Below are 27,836 nucleotides of genomic sequence, written 5' to 3' on the forward strand. Positions count from 1 at the left end.
GTTGTTTCCATGCAGCATAATTATCTTGAATTTGAAAGGATGGTGACTGGGCACTGACTAACTGATGTGGTTAATGTTTTTATCTCAATCAAAGCCAACTCAAGTCTTGCACGTTTTCATCGCCTCCAGAGGTTTCACACATTTACATTTACACTTCTCAAGCTGGAGAGCAAACAACCAAGCTTGCATGCAATTTCAACTTTGGGTTGCTTTACACAACATAAATTCCATATATGTACAGCATATGTACTTGCATAGTTGACAGTTTCACTGTTTGGGCAAGTGGCACGAAGTCCCAACTGGTGACCTATTCAAGTGACATGTGCACATGGTATAATAGCACATCCCCAACATGCTACACATTTGACGGATGGAATTGATATATGTGTAGGAAATTAAATAAGGCTCAAAATAACTTGAAGAAAATGCAATGACAAATTTTAATTCCATGTTTTGTTATTGAAAATAATCATTATCGTTTAAATTCACACCTGACTTTATGAATTTATTTTAAAACACTTCAAATCTGATTAATATTTTAAAATACTGAAGTGATATACAAAACTAGAACATTAACAAAATAAAAAGGTGTTATAAAAAAAGAAATTGGAAAAATATAAATATACCAACGGTGAGGGAATGGCAAACGAAACTATGTAACTTCGTCGAATTAGCTAAAATGACGCAGAGAATTAGAAACCAAAAGAATACAAAGTTAAACAACGATTGGATTAAATTTATGACATATATTGAAGGTAACTATAGTAACCTACCAAATATAGCAGGTGTGCTATGAAACTTCCGATGTATAGATCAATTAACCAATATCAGCTGTAAAAATGAAACTCTTAAAATTAAGAACCCGAAATCAGGAGGGAGGGAAGTCAGCTAGTATATGTTATGTATTAGCTTATTTTTATTTCATTTCTTATCTTACACCCTTTCCCCCCCACTTCTTTGGTGCTTTTTCGTCACTTTTTTCTGGTATTTGATTTAATAAGTACTGGATTTAATGAGTACTTGTAATTCTTTCTTTTTTCTTTCTTAGTTGTTGCTTTAAATGGTTCTGTTTTTCCTTTGTGTGTGTGTGATAAATGAAATTTAATAAAAAGAATATTAAAAAAAAAAAAAGAAATTAGGAAGTTGTTGCATTATCCCACTCCCAGAACCTGTCTCTGTGGACATGAAATGTACAGGAATAGGATGCCTGGGTGGTGTTTCTGGATCAGTGAGAAACAGATGAGTCCTGGTACTGTCACCAGAAGGCCTGTTATTACAACACTTTCAGCCCACTCTTTCTGCATAAGGTTGAGCTAATGGCAGGCTAATGGCTTTTGGGTTTAACCCAACTAACTAAGACTTGTTCATTGCTGTTGTTGCTAACAGCCTAATCCATTTCATTCTCTCTCTCTCTCTCTCTCTCTCTCTCTCTCTCTCTCTCTCACACACACACACACACATTTTCACATGTGCAGCTTCAACCAGTGTTTGTTTGTTTGTTTGTTTTTCAAGGAAATAAATACTAAGGGGTTTTAGATAAATCCCCTCATATGTGATGGAGCTACCGAGCCCCCTAGGCTAGCTCTGGCCATCCCTACTGACCCCACTGGCCATGCTTCCTGCTAACTGCAGTGTGGGAAGGAATCCTATATCATACCCTCCAACATCCGGGTGATCCAAATTGGGACGCTCTTTTTTCTTTTTCTTTTTTTGCCATTATTGAAATGGAGACATCTTGGCAGGACTGGTCTGAAGCAGAGGAGGAAAATGGGGAAGTGCCAGAACTGGACTCTGAGAAGGGGCTCAGTGGGCTGTGGGACAATTGACTCAGATCCCAGGGAGGAGCTGAGCAGACTGTCATGGAAGAAGCCCACTTTGGTGTCATTGGATATCCCATGTGCTGTATCACAGAAAACTGACATGACTCCTGAGAGGTGGAGGGAGGAAAGGGAATGCAGGACAGCAAAGAGAACAAATTGCAGAAGGAAAATTTGGGGAGGGGGGTACAGCAAAACCAGAAAGCAAACAGAAGAGTGTGCAGGCACACATTGGAGGAGGAGGTGGTGGCCAACAAGCATAGGAGTTGGACGTGCCACCGCCTCACCTTGCCTCATGGGCCCTATGCCCTTTTGATGAAGGGTGAACTTATAAATGTTATCGATCATCCAAGACTGAAAAATGAGATAACCCAAATGTTGTTTTAAAATGATTTTGTGTTGATATTGCTACCTAGGGTTCCAGTACACTGATGTGAAACTCATGGCCTTCCATATGCTGCTGAATGAGTTTCCATCAAGCCCAGCCAGCTTGGCCCAAAGGTCAAGGATGATGGGAGTTATAATCCAACCCATGCCTGAAGGTCCATAGTTCCCCTTCTCTGTTACAGTCCATTCTGTTCATGCCTCTTCTTTATTTCAGCCATTCATACACCACTTAATTACAATGGTTTGTAAGTGGCGGACAAGAAGTCCTGTACAATAACCCTTCACTGTAACAACAGATCTGACCTAATTTCTTTTGACCTTGTTGTGTCTACATCTCACACCTTACCACGCCCTCTCCTTCGCCCACTCATGGCTGCCTTGCCATCCCTATTTTTGCAAGGGCCTCAAAGGCACTGGCTTCCAAGTTCTCTTTCCTTTCCCTATTTCCCATGAGGAATAAGTCAGGGATGGAGAACCTGTGCCCTCCCCAGCTGTTGATAGACTTCAGCTCCTATCACACCCAGCCAGCATGGCCAATAGTCAGGGATGCTGGGAGATGAAGACTGACAGCACCTGGAGGGCCCCCTCCCTTGATGAAAGGCTTCCACATAAATACCATGTTAGACATGTGGAAACACCATGTTTCCACATACTAAGGTGCACTGAAGGGAGCTCAAGTGGCACAATTTCCTTTGCATATAATAACAAAAGTGGTGTCATCAAGGCAAGACTATGGGGTAGACATCAGCAAAAAGAGAGGCCGGAGGGCCTATATACACAGTTGGGCTGGCTTACCCAGCTGAAGTAAGGGAGGCAATACGCATCATCTTCTAATGCACCTCCATTTGACTATGGGAATCAAGAATAAAAAAACACCTAACTGGTTGTTACTCATTTGTTGCATGTGATTTTGAGGTCTTCCCTCAAGCTAGAACTTCTCTTTCTGGGCGATTTGCATTTTCTAGGCATTCAAAGCATACTAATTTGCACTTGGGAAAATAGGCGATCCTTTCCCAAACAGTGCAGCAGTTGTGTGCAATTGTGACTGCCGTTTAGAATGTAATCTCCCATTCCAAAGGAGCACCTAATGGATCCTGCCTGTTATATGAAGGGTGATGATGATTGACACAACTCCCCCACCCTGGCCTGTGTCATTTGGGGTCATTTTATTTATTGCTTTAGGGGCCGAGAGCTCCCCATTCCAGGAACATAAATCTAACCGTAAAAACAACAACTGATGTATGCAACACACCTCCCCCCCCCAGCAGTGCTCTGCTGTTGCATGAACTTCTTCACATTTAGTGTCCTTAAGGCTGTATTGCTTCTGCCTCTTCTGAGCCAGAGCACACATGTGCCCTATTAAAATAAAAAAGAGGAGGAATTCGCAATTGTCTTTGAAAATGGACTTAAAGTGCCCAGGGATAGCATATACTGACTGATCAACCTGACGAGTCCTCAGTCCCTAATTTTTACCCTGAATCACATAACGATAATAGCAAACTAGAGGGAAAAGCGCAGAGAAATAGCTATTGCTGCCTCCTCCCAGCGTCATTCAACTCTTTCTTTCTTTTTCTTTCCCCTAACCTCTCCGGTTTTCCCTGCCTGCCAGCACTTAGCCTTGCTGTTTCCTCCCCCTCAACTTCTGTATTCCTGATCACACAGACCTTTGCAGCTTTTAGCCTTGCTCATTCCAGCCCTGAAGGACTCAGTCCCCAAACACATGAAAGACCACCTCTTTCCCTACAGACCATTTCATCTGCTAACAACAACCAACAACCCTCTTGGTTGTTCCACTGCCCTCAGAAGCTCTGGGGGCGGGGTTGGCCTGGGAGACATCTGGCGCCTTCACTATATAAGGTAGCTTTTGGCGAATACTGAAGATGCACCTCTTTACCCTGGCTTTGGGCATTGATTAGAAAGGTGATTAGAGCATTTTGAACTGACTGCATCATTTATAACAGATCACAGTAAAATGATATAGTTGGAAACAGCTGCAGAGAGACTTAGAAATAACTAATCTCAACCTTTTTTAATAGGGAGAGGGATCCTTTACTGGCATTACATCATGAATTTTGTCTCTGTGAATTTTTTTAAAAAAATAATCTTTATTACTTTTCAAACTTACGGCAGACAAGAAAAAAGAACAAAAGAAACAATACAATAAACAATACAAAACACAACCTTAACACTAAATTAAACAAAACAATTTAAAAAACATATAGCATACCATTTCATTAGTCTATCTTTCATTCCCTTATTTCATCGACTTCCTCTCACCTCCCTTTTTGTATTCCACTTCTGTTACTTGTTTCAGCAAATCCTTTCCATCTTTCTCTATCTTTCTCTGTCTCTGTGAATTTAAAGGCATTTTACATCCAGTAAAGAGTTTTTGAAAGAAATTGTTTTGAACTATTCAGGGGAAAGTACTTATTTCTATGGAGCTGTAGTTATTTTTTGCCTAGGACATAGCAGCTATATGGAAATATTATTTATAGCATTATTAAATACAGCTCTTTTATTTTATAATTTGGAAATGGAAACAGCTGATCCTGAAAATGTAAGGGGAAAAAGAGCAGCCATTACGCAAAATGGATCTCTGAAAAGAGTGTTGACCCAAAGCAACATCAAAACCTGCACCTGAAATGTGCCTTTAACCATGCAGTCCTCAGGAATAAATACTCAGTGGATCACATTCCAAAATTAAATGGGTAATGGTAAGGTAAGAAAGAGGTAAAGGACTGCTGGATGGTCAAAGGCGACTATGGGGTTGCGGCGCTCATCTTGCTTTGAGGCCGATTAAGCCAGCATTTGTTCACAGACAGCTTTCCGGGTCATGTGGCCAGCATGACTAAACCGCTTCTGGCACAACAGAACACCATAACGGAAACCAGAGCGCAAGAAAACACCATTTACCTTCCCACCTCAGCGATACCTATTTATCTACTTACATTGGCATGCTTTTGAACTGCTAGGTTGGCAGGAGCTGTGACAGAGCAACGGGAGCTCACCCCATCACAGGGATTTGAACTGCCAACCTTCCAATCAGCAAGCCCAAGAGGCTCAGTGGTTTAGACCACAGTGCCACCCATGTCCTAAATGGGTAATGGGTTGAAGTCTAAAAGGAGATGATCCATGAGCCACAGGGGCCTGGAACAGACAACTTTTTAAAGCCTCTATCTAAGCAGTGATTGTTACTAATGGGGCGTTCACACACAACACCCTCCCATGCAATCATCACATGCATGAAAGGCAGAGGAATGTACATGCTGGCCATGCCCCCCCCCATCCCACTGTAATCAGTGGCTTCACATTTGTTGTTAGTGAGAAGGACCCCAGGTGCAAACAGAACTACCTGCATGAAGGAGCCCTTATATATGCATGCGTAAGACCTCTGCTCATTAGAACTGCACGTGCAGCTGCCATGGGTCTGGACCAGTTAGTATGGCAGTGTGGCATGACCAGTGGGTGTGACCCTGCTGTCCCTCATGTGGGGTGCTAAGTGAGCACACCTTAGATCATTGTACAAGTTCCACATGTTGATTGTCCATTCTTTATCCTTAATCTATTACCCATCAATGTCACTAAGGTGACTCTTAACTAGGGGAAGGCCTCCGAACCGGTAGATGGTGAAGATGTCCGATATAAATCTCTATTTGTGATCTCTGCCCCTGAAGAGGTCCGAGTAGCATTGCAAGGAAGGATCCTGTTCCAAGAGCTAGAAACAACATAACACAAGCAAAAGAGACACCTCTCCAAGCAAACTGAATTTCAAAAGTGGAGGATAAGCAGAGATGTTTTATTATGTTTCTTTGTATGTTGGAAGCCAGCCCAAGTGGTTGAGGCAACCCAGTCAGATGGGGAGGGATATAAATAGTAGAATTATTATTATTATTATTATTGACTAGAACACCCATATTTCCATCAGAGAACTGTTGGAGGGTATGCGTATGATCTACTTCTTATGGAGCAGGTGGGAAGAATACTAGTACTGGTTGCTTGCCTTTCCTTCTGCCTCCACAAATAAAAGGACTTGTAGGGGAAAGACAAATTGTTTTTGTTTATAAAAGTAGGTCGTTCAGGGGAAGCGGTCTGCAATATTCCCGAGGGAGGCATCCAGGTTCCAGTCAGCTATGGCCTTCCATGGAATTCATCGATGGGCTTTATGAAGCGATGTGTCAAGGAAGTGGGGGGATGCATTGGCTAGATGTATTTCGGGCTGAGGGTCTGGAAAGGAGAACGGGCAGAGGTGTGCAATGAGAGCGCAGGAGACTCTGGGACACTTGAGGGTGGAAAGAGGGACGATCACGGGCTGGGACGTAATGAGAAACACGGACAAAAAAAGCAAAGTGGCGACACCTCTTTTTCGTGCTCAAATGCAGTACTTCAAAAGCGACTTTTCCAAGCGCGACTGTTCTTCAGAATCCTTATAAAACGCCCCATTCAACCGATTGCATTTGCACGTGTGCCGCAAATTCCGCATCGCTTCCTAAGCCTCTGCGTTTTATAACCCGCGTTTTTTCGCTCGTTTGAAAAAAGGCCGGGCGGCAGCTGAAGCAGGAGCGCGCGCGCGAGGAGATTTTGTTTCCCTCTCCACCCCACCCCATGTCGGATCCGTTTCCTACAGCCCGCCCCTTGGCGAAGAGAGGAAGAAAATAAGATTTGAAAAGTCTGACCGACTTCCTCTATTGCCGACTGCGGCTTGGTCGGTTTGCAATCGAGCGGTTCCGAAGGAGCGGCGTCCTTTGCGCCCCGTGACCCCTAGGAGTCGCTGCAGAAGGAGGCTCGGCAGAGGAGCCGCCATGGCCGGCTGGAAGCGAGAAGGCCGCTCCTCCGCCCTTGACGTCAGCAGCTGAGCGCTGAGGCTGAGATTTCAGGGCAGGAGGGGCTGCTGGTCGGAGATCCGGCAACGCGCCTCCTCCAGCGGAGGGCGACTCCCAGTGCAGCCGGGCCTCCGCCTCCGCCCGCCCCCGACGCAGGCGGGCGGGTCGCTTAGCCCCCCTGCGCTCTCCCTGCCACTCCTTGCCCGGGGCTAAAGGAGAGACGAGGCGGTCGCCACCCGCCCAACCTGTTCGCAGACAGGTTCTGCCTGCCCAGGACGACCTCCGCGCTCAGGCGTTCCTCTGGGCTGCGCCTGGAAGAGGGGGCAGGCAGGCGCCCCCACAACTGCAGCTCATCCCTTCTGGAAAAGTTGCTGTTAGTTACCCCAAAGAGACCATTCATCCCACGGCTTCCTCTCACGCAAGAGTAAAAAAAAACACACCAAAACCAAGTTCTCCAAACCTGCAGCCTCCAAATCCCATGCAATGCTAACAAGGAAAACAAACTCGCTTTGGAGTGCTGCGCAAATGCGCCTGTTGCTACATTCAAAAGTAGGCCTGGATCTCTCGCCCGTTTTTTAAAAAGCACATTTTAGAGCCGAGCCTCCCTGCAAGGAAGTCGGTCCTGAGTGTGTATAGTGTACCTCGCTCGCTCTCCACTCCCCACCCCGCCGTCCCGCATCCCAGCAGCCCACTAAGGCTGTTTAAGTATCAGTCCGAAGGGTCACACGCTGAACTTCCTAGTGAAAGCGGGATTTGAACCTGGAGCTTCGCGGCTGAAGTCAAACGCTCTGTCTCAAGCCATGCATTACTCCCTCAAGGGAAGGAAGATAACTCTTTGGGGCCCCATTCAACATTTGGCCACGAAGTCCACTCCGCCTTATGTACCCACCGGACATGATTCCCCCTTGCAAACAGACTCCCCCCCCTCTTTATTAGAAGAAGGTGGTTGGCCCTAATGATCCAGCCTTTTCCAGTAAACGCATCCAGTTTCCTTCCAGCCTCCCTCCCGTCCTGCCTCCGGCAGAAAAACTCCCCCCGCCCCACCACCCGAGAAAGCGAAGGCGCGGGGTGGGGGGACGACCCTCTTCCTCGGGTCTCCTCCCCCCAGAGATGGTCGCGGAAGGAGGAGGCTGTCCATCGGCGAGAAGGGCGGGGGCTGGCGGCTCCTGCTCTCCTTCCTTCCCTCCCTCCTTCTTTCTCTCCCTTTCCAAGTTTCTGCTCCTCCCTCCTTCGCACAAACTTTCCCGTCGCTCTTGCTCGGCGCCCGGCTAGAGCTCCTTTCGGTGCGCGGCGGATTCCTCACCCAGCCAGCCAGCCGCGCCTCCCCCCTCTTCCTGCTGCCCTGTCACCTTCTCCCCCCCCCCTCACCCAAACGATCCAGAGCCTCAAGCGGCTGCACCGGCGGGACCACCACCCACCCTTCCCCGGACGGAGCACGGAGTAAGTAAGCAAGCAAGCGGGCGGGCGGGCGAGCGCTCCCATCCCGGCCTTGGAAACTCTCCGGGAGAGGAAGGAGAGGATTCGTCTCTATTGCGCCCCCTTTTTCCACACAGATGTCCCGGGCTGCGGGGGGAGTTTCCCCGCCCCCTGCCCCTTCCCATATTTATCCACCCCCAGACCCAAACCTCGACCCCCCCCTTTCTCCCGCCCATGGAATTGGTCACGCTAGGAAGAGAAAAGTTGAAGGGGGGGGGGAGCCCATTTTCTTTCTACCCCCTTGCCCCCCCCCGGGTTTCAGCCATGCCTTGTTGCGGTTTTCCTCTGGGAAAGAACATTGTATCCACCACTTTATGTCTATGGAGCCTGTCTTGGGCAGCTACTCTTTCCTTGGGGGCAAGTTTCCCTGCTCTCAGGGCTCGCTTTGCTGGGAGCTCCAAACCTTTTAAAAGAAAAAGGAAAAACAACAAATCCTACACTGTCCTTTTGGGGGTACACTCAGAGATGCCTGACGTCGAGTCATGGTTCCTGCTCCGTTTCAAGTTTTGAAGTCCGTGGCCTGTAACAGAGCTGGATTAATTTCCTCCTTATATATAGTTATGCTTTGTCCGACCCCGGTTGGTTGTAATCAGAGCCTGTCCGTCTGCCAAAAGGGCTTTCGTGTGTATGATCCAGACTGTATATTGATAACTAGAATGGAGCATATATCTCTGTATAAAAATAGGTTATATAATCTTTCTGGTCTCTCGGGCATCACAGTGTTGCTCTTACGGACGTTGTGAGTTTTTAAAAATCTTATAATATTCATATTATTTATTAACATCCAAGAGGAAGTCTTTTGAAGCAGGATTTGTTCTCCAGTGTGCCTGTATCTATCGCCAACTTGAACCTAGGCCATAGGGCCGCTGTGTTGACAACTCATGGATTGCACAAACACATTTACTCAATTAATTACCTTTGTGTGTGTTATGTGCGTAATGCTGTGTTTCTCACTCGTTGGTCATGTGCGTAAAAACAAATGCTTTGGTAGATTTGTTGTATGTGTAGATTTATGTTGTATTGCGGAAAGTTACATTTGGAAGTTTATAGTACTGATGTGTGTGTGAGAGAGAGAGAGAGAAGGGGAGGGTGGGGAGAAGGACAAGCAATTTAATTGGGGAGCGGGGAAGGGAGAGGACATGACAACTGTGTTAATATTGAAAACCCAAGATGGGATGGGCTTGACCAGTGTGTTAAATATCCACCCTATATCAGTCATAACAGGGGATCCAGTTCTGACTGATTAGTTCTTGGCAGCTGACCTACAGTGTTAATGGTTTAACAAAGAAATAGGGAAGCTGTGAGATCAGAGGGCAAAGAACTAAAAAGAGAGGTCTCTTGAGGGTTTCCTATTGTCTGTCATAATCCATGGTATTTTGGTTGTTGCACCAGGGCAGGCGGACTGTGTCAGGCCCTTTCTCCCTTCCATTTAATAGTTTTCTCAATGGCTGCAATGTTTTGGAGGCTGCCGCTTGCCTGTTCTTTGTAGAGTTCTTATGGATGTGCAGGGGAACATTAACGAGGGAAACTGGAGAGTTTCCCTGTGATATACGAAGCCTCCTGTGAATAAGGCAAAGCATTATTGAGGAGCTCTTGTATATGGGACTTCTCAGAGGGAGGCACTTTGTACTCCAGGCCACTTTCTGATGGTGAGGCCTTGCAGGCAGGTTGCTGTTTGGTCATGGCTCTGCAGGGCTGGATGTATGGTTGGTCCTGCAGGCCTAGACATGCAAGAGCTTACACCGTTCTAGGGAATAGCTATCTCGAAAACAGCACCTGGGTTGCACTGTATGCTACTGCATGACATATAACCTCCCAAATAAAGACATGCTGCTTTGGGGACATTGTTCCACCATTGTCTTTTAAGCTGTCTAAGCTGTGAAGTTTGTGCCATGAGGAAACATAAAGATAATAGGGCTTTTACTTGCTTTTAGGTATGGGGTAGGCGCTTACCTGTCCTGGGAAACTGAGGCAAGGGATTGTGGGCAAGGTTTCAACTTTCCCATGGTGATTGTGAGCAAGACATACAGCCAAGTATAATTGCATGTACCCCAATTTCCTCATAAATCAGTGCAAATTTCCTATGGTTGTACTCAAACAGTATACACACTTATCTGGGAGTAAGCCCCACTGAAAACAACAGGAATTTCTTCTGAATAAACGTATTTAGGATTATGCTGTAGTATATTGATTTGAGTGAGTGCTTAATAATTGCAATCACAGTTCCAGCGGATATCCTCCAAATGTTTACTAGTAAACTCGGAGTGATATATTTCATTTCCAGAAAGCCATTAGGCTGCTGTGTTGTTCTAGAAATATTATGGTTTATTATTATGTATTTGTATTATGGAAGCAGAAAAGAGCTATTCTGAGTTTTTACTGGATATCACCCACCCCAAACCTCCTAAGAACAAGCTTGAAGTTCCCTCCCTTTTGTTTCAAAGTAATTACATTTAGCACCAACAACTGCTGTGTTCTGCCTTTGTAGCCCTGCTCTTCAACCTTAGAAGTGTCTGTATATTAACATGCAAGGCAAGATGGTGATTATTGGGTCATTTATAGCTTCTCCATACTTTCTTATTTATATAAGGCTGTAGGTCTAGTCATAAAAGGTCAGTTGGAGATTTCATAATGATATGCATGCCTGTGGGTCTCTGTGTCTCCAGAAATGTTCTCTTTATGGAGGGTTAACACTGGTGTTGAAACTACGTATGTGTCGTGGGGATCTGAAATCCACTGACTTCCCACATTAGCAAGTTTCAAATCCAATTTTGAACCTGAAGAAGTGACTGTAAATCTTACTAAACTTAAGCCCAAACTTCCTATCTTTTGGTAAGAAAACAAACTTTTCAAGCTGTGAAATTCTTGGATGTGAAACCATAATTTCACTACACCATTTTTATTTTGCAGACATATTGGCTTTCATATTATAAGATTTATAGCTTTGGTTAGAAAGTTTTTACATTACTTTACTCAACACATGATTAAAAGTATTGCTTAAACTTGGAAGTTAAAACACATTAAAATGCTACTGTAGACAAGTTGCTGTATATTTTGATAGGTGATAGTTGGTGTTTGGTATTTTACACGCCTGCTGCACCATTTAAAACTTATTTCCACTTTATTAATATTCCAGTTACAGAAAGGGAGTCAAATAGCTGCTAGCTTTAATATTTTCAAAGGCAGAATACTTATTGTCTCTCTCCTGCAGAAGAGCAACAAGCTGTAAACCAAAGTACAAATCTTAGTTACAGCTTGCGGTTTGTCTACATTGAGACAAACCATGAGTCCCTGTTCAGACAATGTGCTAAGCCAAATCATGACTTAGTTTACACAGTTCATCAGCATCAGAGGAGGAGCAAAGCGACTGGTTTCTTTGGCAGCCTACATGCTCATGCTAAACCTACTTTCAGGCAGACGTAGGGTTTTGGTCTTAAGCATCCCCAAATGTAAGAGCACAACCATTTTAAACTGCCAGGGACCGTGTGATTTTTGCCTAGAAGTCTGACTTCAAACTGAGCTAGAAGTAATGGCAATTGTCACAATCTGATACATTTTGTGAAACAAGTTTGACAGCTCTTGGTCTAGTTTCCTTGTGAGACCTGTGCTTGTCTTATAGAAACCACCAGTCCTATTGACAGTAACTGACCATCCCTAATTGCACTTTCAGTAGAGAGCAGAGACTGGATGTGCCAAGGATCTGGAGTCTTCTCCCCTACTTTTGCTGTGTTTGGGAATATAGACATGTCAGATGAGACCTTTCCCCCTTGCTGTTATCTGGCTTGCTTCATATGAGCAAACTCTTGAGTGGGATGCATGATGAATTGATCCTACTTGGATGTGATTCATAGAGCGCTGGTTACTAGGTCCTTTCACAGTCTCATTGTAATAACACAGGTCAGAAAAGGCCATCTGCAGATTTGTTCTTCAATGTCTATAATATGAAATACTTGGTGTTCCTTTGTGGCAGGGGTTTGCGGACCTGTGACCCTGCAGGTGTGTGTGTGTTTATCAAAATATTTATAGATCACTATTTCATAAAAAAAAAATCAATGTGGTTTACAATAAAAAAATATTTAAGACCAGAAAGTATTTTCTTTAATCATACTACTAGCCTGAGATTTGGGACCATTATGGCTCCCCTCGCCCGCAGCATACAATTACCAAATGTATATTCCATATTTTAGGTGCATCCTTCATATAATCTAATTTCATGTGTATCTGTGTTACCTTGGACCAGAAGAAATGCTGAGTTCACTGAACCTTAATCGGGGATGCTGAACAGTGATAGGCCTAGATATCGGAGGCAGGTATAGGGCTACCAATGGACTAGGAAAAAACTAGTATTTATTTGCTATATAGGCAAAGTGTAAGGGTAGGCTTCAATAAAAATTAAACAAGAGATTGCCCTCATATTCTACTTGCGGACTTCCCACAGACATTTGATTGACCACTGTGAAATCAGGATGCTAGTCTAGATGGGCCTTTGGTCTGATCCAGCAAAGTTCTTCTTATGATTTGCAGACATTAACAGGTGACACTTTTCATAGCACGGAGATAAGCACGTTGCTTGCTCATGTCTACAAGCCATATTACACAAGAGCCAGGACCAGTGAAAAGGTGTGCAACCTTTTCCTGTAATTGACTGGCATGTATTATGTGTATTATGCAAAAAAATATATCGTAATACATTTTTAATTGAATAATTCCAATAAAAATAATGTGTTTTGAAAAGTGGCTAACCTTAGGCAAGTAAGGCCATTTAATCTACAGTCTGAATAGTTAATTTCCTCTAGAAACACCATCATTTGACGCAGGTGAGTACATTTGGAAGAATTTGGTTTATGCTTGAGAATGCACCAAGGATGGGGAACTTTTTTGAGCCAGCTTTGACTAGTGAGTGGGACAGTTCATCTATCAACCTCTTGGTTGGCCCATAGCCTGGACATTCTTCATGCCTGGTCTACATTGACTGGTAGCAGCTCTCCAGGATTTCAAACAGGGGGTCCGCCAGCCTTACTTGGAGATGCCAGGGATTGAATTTGGGACCTGCTGCATACAACACGGGATGCGGGTGGCGCTGTGGGTTAAACCACAGAGCCTAGGACTTGCTGATCAGAAGGTCGGCAGTTCCAATCCCTGCGACGGGGTGAGCTCCCGTTGCTCGGGCCATGCTCCTGCCAACCTAGCAGTTCGAAAGCACGTCAAAGTGCAAGTAGATAAATAGGCGGGAAGGTAAACGGTGTCTCCGTGCGCTGCTCTGGTTCGCCAGAAGCGGCTTAGTCATGCTGGCCACATGACCCGGAAGCTGCACGCCGGCTCCCTCGGCCAGTAAAGCGAGATGAGCGCCGCAACCCCAGAGTCAGTCATGACTGGACCTAATGGTCAGGGGTCCCTTTACCTTTACTTTTACATACAACACAGATACTCTGTCACTGAGCTGTGGCCTGTGGCCTGTGGTGCTAGGAGCACTCTAGTTTTCTAACTCTGTTGAGTGGGGACAAAGACATTTGACTCTTTTTCCTGTCAAAATGATTTAATGCACTCACACATGTCCTCTACCTTCTGCAGTAATGGACCATGGTGTAACTGTCAGGATTTTGGAGGGGCGTTAGAAGAACCCTTCTGCATCAGCCCAAAGGCCTTTATAGTCCAGCATTTTGTTCCCACTGTGGCCAACCAGATGCCTATGGGAAACCCACAAGCAGTTCCTGCATGCACTCAAGATGGTCAGCCTTATAATTTAACACTCACCTCGTTACCCATGGCAAGCCATTGTTGCCCTTAAGTTAAAAAAAGAAAACGCTCCCAAGGCAGCTGAGAACCGCAACAATAAACAACATTAAGAGCAAAATAACCCCTGCCAGGCTTAATTTGGCATGTGCACCAGAGGTTCCCTATGTCTGCAGTATGATGCACAATCTTATACAGCCTTGTGCTATCAAATGGTCCGGGTGAACATAAAGGCCTACAACTGGTGGTGAAAATACCACAAATCTGGTGCTAAAAAAGCTTCCCTGGGAAGATTCTGTAATTAGAGATAGATAAAACTTTTATTATTTATACCGCACCCATCTGGCTGGGTTGCCTCAGCCCCTCTGGGCTGGAAAAAGGCCCCCTCTCTGGTGATTGCAGGTCTCAGTTCATTTGCCATTGGCACCTGGATTAGACCTTTTGAAGTTTTGGTGGATGTGTATGGGAGGTGATGGTCTTACAATTAGCCTGGTCCCAAGGTGTTGGGGGCTTTGAAGGTAAAAGCCAGCACTTTAAATTGGACTCAGAAGCTGACAAGGGGCCAGTTAAGCTGACAAGGCACAAGTGTAATACAGTCAAGGCAGTCCAGTCCCTGTTAATGATTTTGCGGCCATGTTCTGGACGAACTGCATTTTTAAAGACAGCACTGTGTTGCAATAACTTATGAACAGGGTTACAAGAGTATGGGTAATTTTGGCCAAGTGATCTCCCTCCAGGTACGATCACAGTTGGATATAAACAGAAACTGCCGAGATCACTGGAGCCTCTAATGGCAATGTTGGATAAATAAGTACCTACAGACTATGAGCTTGATCCTTTGGGAAGAGTGCGACTCCATCTAGAGCAAGCTGGACACCATTCACCTGGGTGGATGAACCACCAGCCAAGGATACCTCCATCTTGTCTGGATCAAGTTGACCTTCATCCAGTCCATTACCATGCTTAAACACTAGTTCTGGACAACCACAGCCCTACCTGTCTGATGAGAACTAGAGATAAAGCTGGGTATCAGCAGTGTATGGATGACGCTTCAGACAAGATCTGATGACCACTCCCAGTAGCTTTGCGTAGATGTTAAACATTATGGGAGGACAAGTTGAACTCTGTGGAACCCCAGCACTCTCCAGTGAAAATAATTAAGGCAAAATATTGAAAGTGAATTTTTGACTCCTCTCTTTTTTAAAAAAAGCACTGAATTAAGACTAGGATTTTCATGAACACCTGGCAGTAATCTAAATCCACCCCCATACAAGTCGTTGGTGAAGTTCAGCTAGGTGATGTCAGTGCTAAGATATTTAGATTTTCCTCCTTTGGGTGACATGAACAGGATGCTCTACTGGGTCCTGTTTTTAATCCAGATCTCCAGAATACATATCTACTTACTGCCACATTGGGCCACAGACACTGCTTGTATGTGACACAGGTCATTATAACTTTAGGTCTCTGCCGAAACATGCTAGAACATGATTAAAACACTTAAAAATGTTATATAATAATATTAATAATAATAATAATAATAATAGAAAAACTCCAATAACAACAAGGGCTGAAACACTTAGTTGATTTATGGGTTAATCAGTTTACATAATTTAATTGATTCAGAAGGTGTCTTAAATTACTTGGGCAGCAGCTTTAGATACACCGTAGATATAGCAAATGTTTTCAGGAGGTATGCCCCATATGACACATGTTGCAACATGTGTACGTAATCTAAAAACAGGGCTATTGTGTTCTTATGCAAAGTTAAGCAGGTTAAATCCATCCATAAGATTCCTCTAGTTGTATGATATTGCTTGTAAGATATTAATGGCAGGCGGGAACATACTAGGCAGTGTTTGTGTTTGCCTGTGCATAGTTCAGTCTTCCCCATCCTGGTATCTTCCAGATGTTTTGGCATACAACTCCCATCAACCCTTACCATTAACCTTGGTAAGGGAAGTTGCAGCCCAAAACAACCAGGGTTGTTTGGAGGGCATCAGGTTGGGCAAGTCGGTCCTAGACAATGGACTAGTCTGGATATAACACAAACCATAATTTAGTGTTTTGAGAACAAGCCTTCCCCAGGGCTCATGCACCCCCCTCTAAAGAGGAGTTTGGAAGCTTTCATTTCTGTTTTAGATTAACTTGCAGCTTCCTGCATTGTCTAAACCTGCAAAAACGGTGGTTATCTTAACAATGGTGAGTTGAAACAAGCCCACTTCTAACCATAACTTATGTAGCTGGCTTCTTTTTACTACTCATAGTTAACTCTCACAGCAGTTTAGGGCTCAGACAAGACATTAAACTGCTGTTAATGTGAAACAGAAAAGAAGAGGGAGTGTGAGAACTTGAGACAAAGCTTCTTTTTGTGTCTGAATGCAACCATTGATGTTAACCATTTTGCCACCCGTGGTAGAAGGAATATTTTGTTTTAAACTTGTTTATATGGATTTTACCATATGGTGTTATGCATTTTTAAATTGTAAATCACTTTGATATTCATCATTGCAATGCTTTAAATGAGGTGAATGTCATGTAGCACAACTATCATGTTTGTATCATCCAACACTAAGAGACTAGCCATGCAATTTTAAAAATGATGATATTGCAATCCATTCCTTGTTGTCAATCTGATTAAACTTTCTGAGGTTGAAAATATTTCCCCAAGCTCAAGGGACCCAGTTGTTATTTCCATAAATTTACCCCCTCCAAGAAAAAACAAGTTTTGATACCAACCCTCACATGTTTCTAGTGGTGTATTTAAACATCCGCCTGGTAGCCATAGGTGACAAAGAGCTGCAGACATGCACGTGAGCATGGATGGATGGAAGATGGATGGAGCGTGTCATCCTTCTGTGACCAGCACAGAAACCTAAGAGGAGTACTCATGGAGCACCCACATAGAAGTGGGCTCCTGTTGCAGGCGGGACAGAGCCCTTAATGGCTTAATCCCTCCTCGGCAAGCCTGCAGCCTCTATTTAATTTGGAGAAAGGCTCCATAGCTCAAGTCTGAGGTTCATTCTCCGGCATCTACAGGAATGTCTGGGGAAGACTTCTGCCCGAAGCCCTGATGATCTGCTGCTAGTCACTATGCACAACACTGAACTAGATGGATCAGTGGGTCTGATTTGGTGTAAGGCAGCTTCTTGGTTTGCTTCCTAATTCTGACCGCTAGTGTTGAGAGGTATTTCAATAAAGCCATAAGGCGGCTGCAAAGCATTTTTTAAAAAAAATAAAATAAAAAATGGGTATTGTCAGCATGTGTCATCACTTCATTTTTCAGCCTCCTTCCCCCAAACCTTTTATTGAATAGAGGGAATATAAAGGGAATATGATACTGGTACATGGGAAATATTAATGCCTACCTTTTCCATGGGGTGAACTCTGTACTTGCATTCCACCTTCAAGCTTATGAAAACTTTTGTTACTCCCAGGATTACTTTTCTTCAAAGATTGTAATAAGTTTTATTCACATTCTTACAACTATTGGGTGAGGCAAGATGTCGCAGTGTAACTGCTCTTTGCATTAAGTTTTATTAACTGTAGAATAGTAAATTCATAATTTCTATCAATTTGATAGATTTTACAAAAGTATTTCTGGGTGCCTTACAGTTGTGGTGTATCTGTTTGGGTGGGGAGGGGGGTGAGGCACCTCAGGCTTGCACTATCCGTTTGAATGAACTGATCCTCATATGAAATGAGGATATAATATAAATGGTGTGTGTGTTTCTGCTTGATGCAGAGCAACTGGGCTGCATATGCTTTGGAAATGCACCTTCTGATTGGTTGGTTTTTTATCCTCAGCACTTGACACAGTACCTTCTAAAGGAGTTACTTGCTCTTTCGTTTCTGGCATAGGACTTGTGGACTTTCTGGCATAGGACAGCTGCAGTGACATCCCCAAGGACTTTTGAGGCTTGCTGCCTCATTGCAGAGGAAACTACCTAGGAGGAGCAGGGATAGAGGTGTTAAAACAGGCTTGGTTCTCATTAGAATTCTCATATTTAGGACTCGACAATCTGCAGTGGAAATAGAGGAGGAGCCCACCCTAGTTTAGCCTCTTCCATCCCATCGCTAAACAAACTCAAAAACAGTCTCCTTTTGCCCAGCCCAAAACAGCTCCACTGGCCTCTGCCTGAGGAGCGAGGTGCCTACGAGCAGCTTCCCATTGCACCTGTGAGCTCCCATTGGCAGTAGCCCACAGAAAATCCTAAACTGGGGCATTCTAGGGGTACAGAGGGGTTGACTCAGGATCCACTGTTGTCACTTGACAGTATTGGGATTTACCTGAGTGTGATTGCTACAGAGTCTATAAAGCAGGCCTTGCCTGCCCTCTCCCCACCTTCTGCCACAGCTGCCATGTGCACTCGGGCCATGGATTCGGCAGTGGAGACGCTGTTCTGCCCTGCCCTGCTGCTGTCTGGCTCAGTTTGGATTGTTCTGCCATGTAGCATCTCTTAATATCTTCAAAGATTTCCAGTCACCCATCAATTAACAGTGTTCTTTATGCGTGGTATAACAGAAGCATAGGAAATATGCTTCTGATATAGCACAACAGGAAATGGCCAGCCCCTAAAATGTGCATGTAAGAATGAATGTGTGTGTAGAGTATATTTGTGTGTGCATATGAGCATACAGTGATACCTTGGTTCTTGAACATAATCTGTTCCGGAAGTCTGTTTGACTCCTGGAACTGTTCAAAAACCAAGGCGTAGCTTCCAATTGGCTGCAGGAGCTTCCTGCACTCACTCAGAAGCTGTGTTGGAAGTTTGGCTTCCGAAAAACGTTAGCAAACCGGAACACCTGCTTCCAGGTTTGCGGTGTTTGGGATCTGATTTGTTTGGCTACTAAGCCGTTTGAGATCCAAGGTACGACTGTAAATGGTGGGTGCTCGGTATGTGAAGTGGTGAGTGGGGTGTGTGTGACCCTGCCCATTACCAGCTCTGATCCTGTCCACATTTCCCATAACCACTTTTATTTTGGACCCGTCCACCTTTGGCATGCAGCTCTTGGAAGGCTGGCCACGAAGGAACGTGACTCTTTGTTTGACATCGGTTCCACACTCCTGCTATAAGCTATAGAAAGTGACACTAGAGTAATGTCTCTCCTCTGGCATCCAGATTTGATTTGGAATCTCTCCATTTTACACTGCAAGAGTGGAAAAGCACAATGTGTCTGCATGCAAGTGAATGAAGCAGTGTGTGCATTCAGCTGAGTGCTGACTTTAGGTTGGGAGAAGGCTGAGGAGGTGGTAGAGGTGGCAATGTAATTAAATTTACTGTTACTGCCTCCGAGGTATATTTTGTACAGGACAGTGTCTGCTGTGCTGTTTGAACATGAATGTGTGCCAATTTAGACACATTTAGATATCAAATGAAGTTTATTGTGTATCTTATGCAGGTGTTCTGCTGTTTGTATGCATCAGGGTAACTTGCATGTACCGTGCAATAATTATTTTGGAAATCTGGATGATCGTCATCCATTTGATCTTTCTTTGTGAAATTAGCAGCTATCAATCCCATCCCTTGTCTAAAATCATAGTGCAGGATAGTTGTAAGTCTCCCAGCAATCTTCAGCTTGGGGATATTACCAGTGGTCTACATTGCAAGATTGTCATAAGCCACTACGTTTGTTCTCTCCTCCAACCGGTCCGCAATATTGATGCTTGGAACTATATCACGGAAATGCCATTCATCAATTGGCCTCAAATACACGGGTGATGGGGCTGCACTTCATTGCAAGGTTGCTGTAAGCCACCTCTCACAGTCTTGAGGAAACACACCCCTCCCATGACTAAGGTCTCATTCTCTACAATACAGGGGTATCAACGCTAGATAGTTTCTGTGTTCCTTCTTGATGCAGGACACATTGTTAAGGTCTTCAACAAGAATTGAATTTGAATTTGAAGATCTGAGTTTGAAAGAAGCTTTAGCTTCTGGTTTTTGGAGGTGGTGTGAGTGCAATGCTGCCAAATCGCTGCAAAAATGCAATTCTGAATTTCACTGTGGTCTCAAGTGAGCCCCTGTTGTTTTTATTACTCTAGTGAGAAGTAGCCATGGTGTCAAAAGTAAGCAGGGAAAGCTGGCTTTCTGACCACACCTCTTAATGGGGAACTTGTGCTCTTTCACATATTGTTGGACTCCCAACTCCCAGCATGGAAATGGAGGGAGTTGTAGTCCAATAACACATGGGCACCCTTCCCCCAATAGTTGTGGTATTGTTTGTTGCCTTAATCAATTCTCCATCAAGATAGGCTCATGGGTTAATATCTGCCTACTTATTTAATTTTTCAGTCTTTCAATCATCCAGTGCCAGAGAGTAATGGTTCGTAAAATCAGTTCAATATATAAGCAGGTTTGACAATCCGCTGCATCTTTTGATCCATTGGCTTCAGCTGGTTCCCATGTCTATGTAGTTTGCAGCTGATTGGAAGAGGCCAAGCTAAGAATTGGTCTCTGTGCTGTAAATGTGCTTATGTTCCTAATAGAAGGTGCCATGTCAGAGGAGCCAATTTATGGACTACTGTAACATGAACAATTTTAAGTTTTTAGTAAGGAGTCCTCGTTTGATTACTGTGCATACATTCTAGAATTACCCCTGAAGTTTCAGAGCATCTTTACCTATTGTGTTTTTTTAACACCATGATAATATTATTCTAGGATTTTATTTTAATGGCATGCGTATATTTTTGTGTCACGCTTCACATGCCATGATAAACTCTGGTTGCCCTACACAGTTACATTTGTAGGAATAGTGTGATATATGAAGGAATACTCATTTAACAGATGGAAATTATTTCTGGCTAACATCCAGGTCTGCTTTGGTAGCGAGTCCAAGTGTTGTGGTAGTGGGTTAATGAAAAGTCACAATTCAGTTTTATATATTCCTTGTCTGAGTTCTACTGAACCCTTGGGCAATTTATTTGTAATTTTGCCATTCCCCCCCCCCCAGTCGCTTAGCTCTAATAAGCTGCTTTTTCATAAACTGGTTGTTCTTCAGATACATTCCCTAAACTGTTTTAGTGCAGCTGCTTCTCAATAGCTTGGCACGGGGTTAACATTTTTATTGATCACATTGTAGATATTGAGGATCTCTGTCCAACCTAGAGTTTTCAGTCTGCGGTATGTGTGTTTGAGCATGTTTTCAGGAGCCAAACACATATACAGTGGCGTAGCGTGGGTTGTCAGCACCCGGGGCAAGGCAAGTAATTTGCTCCCCCTAACCTGTGGATTTGCGCCCCCTAACCCTAACCCCCAGATGTTGCGCCCGGTGCGCCCGGGCCCCCCTGCACCCCCCACGCTACGCCACTGCACATATACCATACGTTTCTCAGTTACAAACCATAAAAATGTCCTCTAAGTAGTCAATTACCTGCAGTAAATAACTTTTGTTGCCTTACAGTAGTTATTTGGTGAGTATACCATTGGCTGTATGGATGTAGAATAACATGTATGCACAATCAACTGGCTTCAGTGATCTTTGATGGTGTGTTTTAGGTTTCTGATGGTCTGACCCACTCTTCACCTGAGTCTTTCTTTGCTTAAAACCAGGGCTTTTTTCAGCAGGAACTCACCGGAACTCAGTTCCAGCACCTTGCAGGTGGGGTGCCATTGCCATTATAAGAGAACAAGGGAAACGTTCATTGTGAGTTCTGGCACCTCTTTTTCTAGAAAAATAGCACTGCTTAAAACCATTGTTTGTTCAATGTCTATATTTTGTTGCATCTCATATTTCTTTATTTGGCTACAAAGTAGTTTTGAAATGTAAGCAGTGGGTGGTTTTTGTTTTTGTTCTGGTATAGAAAAGTTTTGCATATAATCAGTTTATTATGCTGAATATGGGCACTTGTCAGTAAAAACTCTGATTGAATACATACAGTTTCAGGGCCAAAATAGTTCAGTCTTGGTGCAGAGCTGCTCATGGGCATAGCCAGGATTTAGTTGTGGGGGCAGGCTGGGGCAGAACTGAGTTATGTGCCACAAAATTGGTCAGTTAGTTGTACAGACAAACATCGGGTCCCAAACATCTCTGTTTTGGAACGTTTTGGCTCCTGAACATCGAAACCCTGGAAGTAAATGCTCCGGTTTTCAAACATTTTTCGGAAGCCAAACGTCCGACGCTGCTTCTGCTTGAGTGCAGGAAGCTCCTGCAACCACTCGGAAGCCACGCCTTGGTTGTCGAGCATTTCGGAAGCCAAATGGGCTTCCGGAACAGATTACATTCAACAACCAAGGTTTCACTGTATTTTTATTCATTTACTTAATTGGGGGGTGGGGGAAATGTGGTGGTAGCTGCCCCCTGCTGGCTATGCCCATGGAGCAGCTTCGTGAGTGTCATGAATTGTTTGAACATTTTAAAGAGCAAGCACAAATACAGAAACCCAGTCAATCAATTCTTAACTCTTAAGGAAAATGTGCACCCATTTCTCTTCCTCTTCTTTCCCCCTTAAAAGGTAAAGGTAAAGGGACCCCTGACCATTAGGTCCAGTCGTGACTGACTCTGGGGTTGCTGCACTCATCTTGCTTTATTGGCCAAGGGAACTGGCGTACAGCTTCCAGGTCATGTGGCCAGCATGACTAAGCCCCTTCTGGCGAACCAGAGCAGCACACGGAAACGCCGTTTACCTTCCCGCCGGAGCAGTACCTATTTATCTACTTGCACTTTGATGTGATTTTGAACTGCTAGGTTGGCAGGAGCAGGGACCGAGCAACGGGAGCTCACCCCGTCGCGGGGATTGGAACCGCCGACCTTCTGATTGGCAAGCCCTAGGCTCAGTGGTTTAGACCATAGCGCCACCCGCGTCCCTTCCCCCTTAGCAGAGAGTTAATGTTGCTATTCTTTGGTAGTTCTTGGAGATGAGACCACATATAATTGTAGAGTGCGAAGGGATCCTAAGAGTCATCTAGTGCATGGGTAGGCAAACTAAGGCCTGGGGGCTGGATCCGGCCCAATCGCCTTCTCAATCTGGCCTGCGGACGGTCCAGGAATCAGCAGGAATCGGCGTGTTTTTACATGAGTAGAATGTGTCCTTTTATTTAAAATGCGTCTCTGGGTTATTTGTGGGGCATAGGAATTCATTCATATATATTTTTTCAAAATGTAGTCCGGCCCCCCACAATGTCTGAGGGACAGTTGACCGGCCCCTGCTGAAAAAGTTTGCTGACCCCTGATCTAGTCCAACCCCTTCCAATGCAGTAACATGCAGGTGGCTTATATGGAGATCAAATCTTGGCGTTATCAGCACCATTCTCTAGCCCAGGCACCCCCAAACTCAGCCCTCCAGATATTTTGGGACTACAATTCCCATCATCCCTCACCACTGGTCCTGTTAGCTAGGGATGATGGGAGTTGTAGTCCGAAAAAACATCTAGAGGACCGAGTTTGGGCATGCCTGCTCTAGCCAACCGAGCTAACTGCCATCATAGGCATTAAGGCAAGGGCCTGGGGCCTGTACTGTATTCTAGGGGTGCGGAAATCTCCATATGTCAGACTCTCAGCTCTCCTTCAGCTCCAGCCAGATTGGCCAATGGTCAGGGATGATGGAAGTTGTAGTCCAGCTACATCAGGAAGGCCACTGGTTCCCTACTCCTGCTCTGCTGTACTTTGTTTTGTTACACAGAAGCACTAATAGATCTGAAATGTAAAATTTGAAAAGTTAATCAAAATTTGAAACTGCAAAAAGAAAAGTTACAACTTTGTGATATTTGGGTAGAACCCAGGGGCCAGACAATAAAACTGAATGTTGGAAGATTTAGGACAGACACGTGGAGGTACCACAAAGTAGTTAAAGCCTGAAATTCTCTCCCAAAAGATATAGTGGTGGCACTAGAGTTCTGTTTTGTGTTTTTTTGGTCAAAGTTGTTGAGCTTTTCGGCAGGCTTTTTTTTTTTTTTTTAAAGAGAGCTCTACTTGCCATACGTATGGGTTTTCATGGACATTTTGCTGATTCAGCAAAAATCTGTCCGGATGCCTTTTTTAGCCCGAATCCTGGCCTTTTTTTCTTTTCTTTTTTTAAAACCCGGACTTATGGCAGCCCTAGGTGGCACAAACTTGGGTGGCTTTAAAAGAGGATCAGACAAATTCATGGAGAATAAGGCTATACAAAATGGTTTCTAGCCATGAAGGTTGTGTTCTGCCTCCACTGGAAATCACAAGTGGGGCATGTGCTGTAGCATTCGGGTTCTTCTTGTGGGCTTCCTATACACATATGGTTGACCATTGTGAGAAAAGGATGCCTTTGGTCTGACCTGGCAGAACTGCACTTATACTAACACGACACAATTAGCATGAGTAGATCCTCTGAATGTTGACTAGCACGTTTTTATCTTGTGTGGGCATCCTGTTTTGAACTGGGTGTTTTGTTCTAGTTGATTTTACTTGGAAGTAGGAGGGGGTTAAGAGAAGCTGAAATAAACCAATTTTATTTTTCAAGGCCGTTTCTTACCTTGTATTTCTCTGCTTCAGTACTAAGGCACACTGAGTCCAGTGAGGCTTTCTCACATACATGGAAATGAGACTGCAGCCTTTATCTGTATGATATAATCCAGATACTGTTTGTTAGTTCTCTGTACTTCAGTTTGTTTCATAAATCCGCAGCAGCACTCTTATTTGGGAAGTGCCGTGAATTCTATAAGTTTGGGAAAAGCTTTGAGATATGTTATTGTTGCTTGATGACTGTCTCCTCCCATCTCCTCCTAAATTAGATCCAGCTGTTCATAATAGTCACTAACTTCCAGAGAAGATGCTCAGAGTTCACAGGCAGAGAATGACTTCCAGTTAGTGGAGGATGGGCGGTATTTTGCGTGCCAGCTCATCTAACCACTTCTCCCCACCTCCCAGAAGCAGGAAAGGCATAAGAATCAAATAAACTAGAAATCTCAAAAGGGGCCAACTCCTTCACAGAACCACTGTGGGTGGCAGAATCAGACCCAAAAGTAATTTAGCGCTGTGTTATCACACATGCAAAGACCAAAAGGCTTGGGTTGATCTCAAATCAGGGAAGCATCCATAGGAGAAAATGTTGTCATAATGGGTGACTTAATGAGTAAATGTGTGTTCCAGTCACAGCAAAAAAGTAAAATTACCCTAATTGATTGTACTCCAGAATTGCTGATAAAGGAACCGATCAGAGGAGAGACAACCTTGGTCTTAATTCTAAGTGGTGCTCAGAGTAAATGTTGCTGTCATGGGATAAGAGAAATCAGGTTCTCTGGATCAGTTGCTGTTAAAGAACAAGAAAAAAGTAGGAATAAATGGGCACTTTTTACCACGAAAGTTTATAAGTTCCCCAAGGAACTGTTTTAGGACTGATGCTTGTTAACTTGTTCATAAACTACCTAAAGTTACTTTAGGGGTGAGTAAAGAGGATCTGTACCCATCAATGAAGTCCATTCCAATCTCCTTAGGCCATTAAGAGTTCTCAATTATTCAGCCTCAGTTACTTCACCCATACCTCACCCCCCCACTATTGCCAGATTCTGGGCATCACTTGACGTTACAGGAGCCAGAATCTAGCACTAAAATTCAAGAATTTGGTTAAGTGGCAGGATTTAAATTGAATAAGTTAAAAACTAACGTTTCAGAGAAAAATTTAACACCAATTGAAAAAGAAAGGTTTCAGAATGAGACAGGCCTGACTTTAGTGAAGAAAGTGAAATATTTGGGGATCAATATGACAGCAAAAAATCTGAACTTATTTAAAGATAATTATGAAAAAGGTTGGTCAGAAGTGAAAAGAGACTTAGAAACTTGGTCAAATTTGAAGCTTTCCTTGTTGGATCGAATTGCAGTTATAAAAATGAATGTATTGCCTAGAATGTTGTTTTTGTTTCAAACATTGCAAATTGTGGACAAGATGGATTGTTTCAAGAAGTGGGAGAAAGATATTTCTAGATTTGTCTGGCAGGGCAAGAAGCCCAGAATAAAATTTAAAATATTGACAGATGTAAAGGAAAGGGGGGGACTTGCCCTGCCAGACCTCAGACTTTAATATGAATCAGCAGCATTTTGCTGGTTGAAAGATTGGCTGCTTCTTGAAAACACAGACATCTTGGATTTAGAAGGATTTAACAATGCTTTTGGATGGCATGCATATTTGTGGTACGACAAGGTTAAAGTACATAAAGCATTTAAAAATCATATTGTCAGGAAAGCACTGTTTAATGTTTGGATAAGATACAAAGACCTATTGGAAAATAAAACCCCAAGGTGGTTGTCACCAATGGAAGCGAAAGCTTATAAAAGACTTAATATGGAGTCTAAATGGCCAAAATATTGGGAAATTTTGGTGCAAGAAGGAGACAAATGGAAATTGCAGAGTTTTGAAAAATTAAAAGATAAAGTGCGAGATTGGCTTCATTACCATCAGATAATGGAGGCTTTTAAATTAGACAAGAAAATTGGTTTCCAGGTGAAAAATCGAAACTAGAAACAGAATTGCTAGAACCTAAAACTAAGATTTTGTCAAAGATGTATAACTTGCTGTTGAAATGGAATACGCAGGATGAAACAGTGAAGTCTGTTATGATTAAATGGGCACAGGATGTTGGACATAATATTATGTTTGCTGACTGGGAACAGTTATGGACCACCAGTTTGAAATTTACGGCATGTAATGCCTTAAGAGAGAATATTATGAAAATGATGTATAGGTGGTACATGACCCCAGTCAAGCTTGCAAAAATCTATCATTTGCCTGATAATAAATGTTGGAAATGTAAAGAAACTGAAGGTACATTCTTTCACCTTTGGTGGACGTGCCCAAGGATTAAGGCTTTCTGGGAAATGATCTATAATGAAATGAAAAAGGTATTTAAATATACCTTCTTGAAGAAACCAGAGGCCTTTCTCCTGGGCATGGTTGGCCAATTGGTGCCAAAGAAAGACAGAACCTTTTTTATGTATGCTACAACAGCAGCAAGAATACTGATTGCAAAATATTGGAAGACACAAGATTTACCCACCCTGGAAGAATGGCAGATGAAGATGATTGACTACATGGGACTGGCAGAAATGACCGGCAGAATCCGAGACCAGGGAAAAGAGTCGACGGAAGAAGACTGGAAGAAATTTAAGGACTATTTGCAGAAATATTGCAAAATTAATGAATGTTAGATTGATGTTGGACAGAAATTAATTGGTTTCCAGCTGTAATGTGAAGGTCGAGTAATAAGTTAAAATAAGTCATAATAAGTTATAATAAGGATTTGTTGAGATAAGAATTGGAATTGGAATACAAAAGGGGGAGGTGAGGGGAGGTCCGGGAAATAAGATAATGGAATAAGTAATGAAAATTATATTTGTTTTGTGTGTGTTTTTGTATTTTTGTCATTTTTTGTGCATTTTTGTTGTTGTTGTTTGTGTTTCATATTAAATTGGAAAAACCTAATAAATATTTATAAAAAAAAAAAAGATTCTGGGTATCACTGGAGAGATTGGGGCAACTGGCATCCACTTGATTGCATCTAACTCCATGTTTCCTCATGGCCTCACCCAGTGGCTTCTTATAGATTTTGGACAGGCTATTATATTGGTAATCTCAGGACCATCTGAAAAGGATATGCTATGAATGTCTAAAGAATGTTCCAATTGCTGCCCCCTTTTA

The 27,836-nt window shown here is 43.5% G+C and overlaps 1 protein-coding gene across 6 annotated transcripts in view; it reads left to right on the forward strand.

The window, feature by feature from the left end:
• Window positions 1-8,169: 8,169 nt before the first annotated feature.
• TEAD3 (TEA domain transcription factor 3) overlaps window positions 8,170-27,836 on the forward strand; it is a 93,152-nt gene continuing 73,485 nt past the window's right edge. For 2 of the 6 annotated variants that reach the window (XM_079982514.1, XM_079982516.1), the window contains exon 1: window positions 8,171-8,464. The gene's annotated coding sequence lies outside the window, so the exon portion shown is untranslated. Of the gene's footprint in view, window positions 8,465-27,836 lie in introns of all 6 variants that reach the window. The other 4 variants (XM_079982515.1, XM_079982518.1, XM_079982513.1 and 1 more) reach the window with 3 other exon arrangements.

Source organism: Podarcis cretensis, assembly GCF_951804945.1.
Source record: "Podarcis cretensis genome assembly, chromosome: 6".
Classification (NCBI taxonomy): Eukaryota; Metazoa; Chordata; class Lepidosauria; order Squamata; family Lacertidae; genus Podarcis; species Podarcis cretensis.